Raw genomic sequence first — 7,017 nt, forward strand, 5'->3', positions numbered from 1 at the left:
GTATCTTGCTGATGGACAGAACAGTAATGCCCCTGCCAGAACTTTTGAACTTCTGACACTCTGGTCGGGAGCCCACAGTTTTACAGTGATATTTCACACAGTTCTTGCAAGTTATGTAGATTCAGGACTGGATTACAGACAGAAGTTTAAGCACCCATTAACTGAAAAGAATTGCTCACAATTTTTCATCTCTTTTTTTCCCCGGTTAGAGTTCATGTCTCCAGCAGTGTTTGAAAAGTTTGCTTTGAATGTTAAGATCAAAGTCTTTTTCCTGTGTGCAGGTGCAGGGTACGTAGAGTCATGATATAAAAAAACATGCAACTGAATGTTCCAAATTGGGTGTGTAGAGTAAACAGAATTGTTCTTAAAACTTGAGCTTTTTCCTTTTCTCGCTCTGTCCCATGGTACACTAAGCAGCTGTGTTCAATGAAGGCAGTCTCCTACAAACTGGAATGTACTGTAGGTGTTGACTTCAAAATCCTCCTGCTCACCTACAAGGCTCTGCTTGGCTGGGCACCTCGGTACCTGTCTGAGCTCCTACCATCTGCTCCCCACCTCGCAGCCTTCGCTCTTCTGATCAGGTCTCCAGTCTGTCCCCCAGTACGCCACTTGTCACTGTCCCTGTGGACTACATTGTCAGTAAGAGCAGGAGTGATGTTTATAGTGTGTCCAAACTTCAAATCAAGGGACTATACACTACGTTTTCTGGAAGGAAAAAGTAGAATGTCTTAAAATTTCACCAAAACAGTAACACTCTTGATTGTTCTGATTTTATTAAGTGCATTAGCTAAATAACCGTTTTGACACTAGAAAAGACTACTATTTAACTTTTAGAGGTATTTTTTAACTACCAGACAGACTGGATTGGGCTGAATGGCCTCTTCTCGTTTGCAACTTTTCTTAAGCTCTTGTGTTTCTACGTTCTTGACGGTAGTAGTTCAGGTGGGGAACTGCATCAGCATGCGTAGGCTGCAAAGGAACAATGAATAGGTTTATTCCATGCTGAAAAAAAAGAAGAAAGAGAACACAACGTTTCGGCCGTGGTGCCTTCTTCAGGTGTGATACGTTCTTGACGTATTATTTGACTATGAGATATAAAGGTTGTAAGGTATTTCAGTTTTCAACAGCAGCTACAGTTTAACCCACTCATGCTCTAGGCAAAAGCCACACCTTCTTCCAGCACTTTCACAGCCCTCCAGCTCCCAGAGATCAGGGGCAGCAGCAGAGGGGCATTAGGGCCAGCACGAGCACAGATTTCTAGCAAGATCAGATCACTTTATTGGCCATATACAATTTCTTGCATTAGGAATTTGTCTTTTCTCGTACCCCAACCTGCTCTCCATTAGACACAAAAACAAAGAGAGAAGCTGGGGGTCAGAGCGCAGGGTCAGCCATTTATACGGCACCCCTGGAGCAGCTGGGGTTAAGGGCCTTGCTCAGGGGACCAATGGAGCAGGATTACTCTGCTGGTCGCGGGATACAAGCCAGCAACCTTCCAGCCACAGGCACAGATCCTTAGCCACAGGGCCACCACTCCGCCAAGCAAGCAGCGTTTTTCACCCACCAGATGGAGTCAATGCTGTGACACTACACAAAGCCTCCCACAAAACCTGATTCTTCCCTTCTCAGTCCCGGCTGCTCTGGGCCACTGGACAGAGCACTCTCAAATTAAAATGAACAGCGGTCCCGCAGAGGTAAAGAAAGTGACAAAACACCTGGAAAACAAGCAGAGTGTACTCAAACACATTCTGAGGGGATGTGCATTGTGCGGAGCATCATGCATAAAGGTGCAGAAGGCTGATTTTAGCACCATGGGAGCAATCAATGTTTCAGCAGTATAATAGGAAAGCTGGTCACATCCATATTCTTCTAAGGGAGTAAATTTTAGTTGTCACAGCTCTGCAGTGCCTCTGCTGGCCAATACTGTGTATTTTTAGGGACTGCTTTGCTCATTTCAGCTGTATTGTCAAAAGGATTTCAAGCTCAGTCTTTCTTGCATTTAGTAATTTATTCAGTCTTGGACTGATAGATTTCTTGGGCAAAGGGAGCATTGAGAAAAGGAGACAAAAAAAATCCTACACTCAGTTGCTCTCTAGCCTTCACCAGAAAATAATTAGACATCCTATAAAAATATATGTGCATATGACAACAAGTGATCAGAACTGATGAAATAATTGTAACTGATTAGTTTTCAAATTAATGTCTGCTTAAAAGGTCCTGCTGATGCTTAGATGGAGTGAAGCCTTTTGTATTCAAGTTGGACCTGCAAGTTTATAAGAAGGACAAAACTGTAAGGAGAATAGTCAGGACCTGACTCTACTTTGCTTGCAACCCCAAATTAGGGCAAAAACGGTCTGTAAGTGCTACAGTAAGTGACTGCTTGACTGTCTGTGAGGCTACCAAATAAAATAATGACAGCAGAGAGTATGTACAGAGCATATACACTAATAATTAGAGGATGTTAAACTACACTTGTTGTTGTAGAGCACTAGTGATACTCCACTGAGCAGCATACTTTTCATTTTTGACTAAACTTTCAGGGGACGACACAAATGTGGAGAGTGTAGACCTTTGTGAAGAGAAAACAATTGCATTCAGGCTGTGTGCAAGGCTTCACAATTGCCCTTATCTGTGTATAGCTAATGGAACAATAGCAGCTTTGGTAATAATTTCAACCTATTGTTCAGGGAGAACTGCTTTCTGTGGTATGTTCTGTAAGGCTGAAAAGCAGAGACACCCATCTGAACTATTTTCTTTTCCCCACAGAGAATAACAAGTCCATTGCTGTAGGTCATGTTTACAAATAAAACGAAATACCCGACTTGAAAAAGTTTGATATACAGTAGTCCTGTTTGATACATAGAAAAGATATTCCACACAACATTTGATCTCTTGTCAATAATAATTATTACAAAACTGTCTTATTATGGAATATGAAAGTGGAAAAAGAGAAGCACATGGTCCTGTATTCTGTTTGTAGGTTATTAGCAGTTTGTCAGGTGTACGTTGGACCAGTATGTGTTAATCTCCTGTATGTCAACATCATTTATCGAGCGATGTCATTGTCTAATCTGTCCGGAATGAAATTAATTCCTTAAAACTTTGAACCTGCTGGTTCTCTGTAAGCGCTATATATCTGTATTAACTCAGGCAGCTTTTTGCATTTGGGATAGAAAGATTGGGTCAACTTCTGAAATGATAAATGTCCTTCTGCAGAAAGCTGTACTGAACGTCCTTGAGTTTAATCAAAACTATTTGTTTTTAGTCAGCTTTGCTGTTGTCTCTTTGCTCTTGTCCACTGATAGCTTGACATTAATGACATCATAAATCATGTGAAGTGGCTGGTTTGGGTTTGGTAGCATTTCAAGTGTTTAAGATGTCTGATGCTTTAGGGAATGCAAGATCACAGCAGCCTTGCTGTAACAGGATGCAGCTAAACACAAAATCACAAGCAAGAAAAACATGGTACAAAACATCTTGGAATGCCAGTAAAATGCATTTTTTTATTCTGAGTATTGTTTTTCTCAGGTGCTTGTACAAAAACCATTGTTCCTACCCTAAGCATGCAGCTAAAATGTAAAGATTTGACACAGAAACTCTTCATGAATGTTTTAGCTCGTACATTATTCCCACTATTAAGTGACACTAGCCTCACTGAAATGAAATTCTTATCCTGTAATCAGTTTTACAGGATAAGAATTTCCAGTGAACTGGATTCATTCTGAGGTAACCAAACTCAAACGGTCAATAAATTATCCAATATTAAGGAATGTCATGAAATGCATAAGAAAAGTGCAATTAGTGATGTTGAAAAACTTCCTAGACCAAGCATTTGCTGATATCTCTTTGACGTGTTTGAGTCATATTTATTGTCAGATCAGTCATCTAATAAACCTGCAGTCTAGCTTATATTGATTTTAAACATTAACAAACTGAGCACCAAAGGCACAGGAAATTAATTCAAATATATAAAATGTGAATATTTTTGTTGGTCTATCATTTTTATGCAGAACATATCACAGCTGAATTAACCCTCTAATGTGATATTTTATAAAAATAATAAACTTTATTTTATATAGTGCCTTTAAAGGTGGCTTCTCAAAGTGCTTTATAGAATGACAACAACAATAAAAAAAATACACAAAAGATAAAACTCAATTATAATACACAGAGGAGACCATGTATGGTGGTAGTAAGTATAATAGGAGCTGAGGGGTAAAGAATGGAACCAGTTAAGTAAAGGCTCTTCTAAATAAGAAGGTTTTGAGTCTGGATTTGAAGGAGTTTAGAGAAGGTGACTCTCTGATGTCCTTGGGGAGAGAGTTCCAGAGCTTGGGGCACAACAGCCCTGTCACCCATAGAATGTAAACTGGCTTGGGGGACAGTTAGGAGACCAGAATTAGAAGAGCGAAGGTTGCGAGGTGGGGAGTAGGGCGATAATAGTTCAGGCAGATACTGAGGTGCCAAGCCATGCAGAGCCTTATAGGTGAGCATGAGGATTTTAGAGTCCACACGGAATTTGACAGGAAGCCAGTGCAAGGACACCAGGATAGGAGTAATGTGATCACTTGCACTCGACCTGGTCAGGATTCTGGCTGCTGAATTTTGGACATAATGCAGTTTGTTCAATGAAGATTTAGGTACCCCAGCGAGTAGAGCATTACAGAAGTCAATTCAGGAGAACACAAATGTGTTGATCAGCTTATCAGCCACAGTTAGTGATAACATAGGGCATAGTCTAGCGATATGTCTGAGGTGAAAAAAAGATGTTTTGACATGATATGCTGCACATGTGGGTCGAATGTTAAGCCAGAATCTAATATGATATATTATCTAATATATCTAAGATTTGTGCTGGGCTGGATTGCGAATCAGAGATCTAGACTTTGGGGTTCACTGGGCCTGACTGCGCATGTGAGGTTTAGACTCTGGGCTTAAGGCTCTCTGGTCGTGTATTTGAGGTTTAGAAGACAGCAGACGACACCTTTTGGACTACTCTCTGTTGACTGACTGCTCTAAGCAGGTGTTGTTTTTTCTCAAACAGGGATCCAGGGAATGTCTGGAGGTTCTATAGAAACAAAGGAAATATTTCCCCCAATGTTTTAGCTGTGTGTAGAGTCATCAGCTCTAAGACAAGAGATCCTCCTATCGCAGTAGTTGCAATTTCGTGATATTGGGGTCCTCCCAGCTGGGAAAGGTTGAGAACCCCTGTTGCAAGACACACAGGGGTATGTTATGCAATTACTCCATTGCTGCTAGAGGTAGCTTCAGATATATCTGGGATCATAGCTACTGTATATAGAAACTATAATACAAGGAAATGCCAGAACGAGATCAGCATGCCTGCTGTTTGCTCCTTCATTTGTAAAAGATGATAGATGTCGTTTGTACAGCTCCACTGTTTCACACGAGAGGGGTTTGTTTGTTTCTTAGAGTTTAGTCTCTGGCTTGATCACATGTGGTGGATAAACTTTTATCCAGAATGGACAAAACAGAGATAAGGCATCCAGCGTCCACATGTCTCACAGTGATTTTCCACTACTGTAACTTTTCCCTGGATAAGGGTCACTCCTAAGCATATATGATAATAATTCAATTCAAAATACTTTACTCATCTGCAAGTGGGCGATTTAAGCAGCAATCAGTTCAACACACATTCTGAACAAAACTGGTGAAAAAAACATGATATCGCACCATTTCTAAGAAAACTAAAATTAAAAATAAGCAAAATCAGCAAATGATCCATAAAATGATTACAAGAGTAACATACTGCCTGTGCATGGCAATGAGTCTGTCCTGTACCACAAAATAAAATTATAATCATTTTATATTTAAGAAAGTATTGAAGTACATGCACATTTGCAGAAGGGGCTTTATCTTTCTTGACACGTTTGTTTGCAAACCTGGTGGTCTCTGGAACAAAGCTAAATGTTCCTCTATTTGTCTTGCACATTTATTAGAGAAATTTGTCTGAAATAAATGAGGTTTTGGCTTTGCAGAATGTGGAAGCACTGGGATATACAAAACGATGGGCAAGGGACAACAGTGTGTGGAACAGTGGTCAGCTCTCTGGACTCACAGCTGGTAAGTTCAGATCCCAGGGGGTCCCTGCTGTTGTACCCTTGAGCAAAGCACTTCACTCAGATGTGCAGGAGTCAAATACCCAGCAGAACAGATCTAAGAAGTCTTTGATAAAAGCTTCAGCCAAGTAAATGAATATTGAAACACCTAAGTAAATTAATAATATTAATGTTTTTGATCACCAGTAAAATTAATGGCGAAAGTCTCCAGAATGTCAGTTCTACTGTAGCTTTATTATATCACAGCCTCATCGGCTGTTTAAAATATTCTCTGCTAGTTATGTGAATTGAATTAGAATTCTTTTTGTTTTGTTCTTTTAATCATTACACGTAATGAGTAACATAGAGCTGTCTGTTTATTGAATCATGACTCCATTTCCACTCGCTGATGAAGGTCAGAGAGACAGTAACAGTAAACAATGGATTAATGTCATATTCACACTTTGTAAATGATTATAGCATTGATTATGCTTTGGAAAGTGAGTGGAACATAAAGAAAATAGCAATCATTAGTTTACCAAATGTAATATCTAGGCCAAATGTACATCGCTTAAGTTGTGCCCAAGAGAATGAGATGAATTAGAATAAAGATGTCCACACATACACAAGAACATCTTGGTCAGGGGGTGCTTGGATTTTGGAGTTTGATAACCAAGATCTTCCCTTTTATTTATATTTTGTAATCTTAGCAGTTATTGAATGGGATACATAATTGCACGTAGGTAATACCTGTATACACTGTAGTTCATAGTGGATATATCTCATACATAAAATATAACTGTATAGAATGATGTTGATGATGATAATACAGTTTTATTTAAGAGCGCATTTGAACAGGTAGAAGAGCACACATAATACACTACAATCTTAATATGGTTCTACATCATGCGAATACAGCAAAACAAATGGAGTTTCAGTGTGCCGTTTTTTGAGAAAT

Source organism: Lepisosteus oculatus, chromosome 3 (assembly GCF_040954835.1).
Source record: "Lepisosteus oculatus isolate fLepOcu1 chromosome 3, fLepOcu1.hap2, whole genome shotgun sequence".
NCBI lineage: Eukaryota > Metazoa > Chordata > Actinopteri > Semionotiformes > Lepisosteidae > Lepisosteus > Lepisosteus oculatus.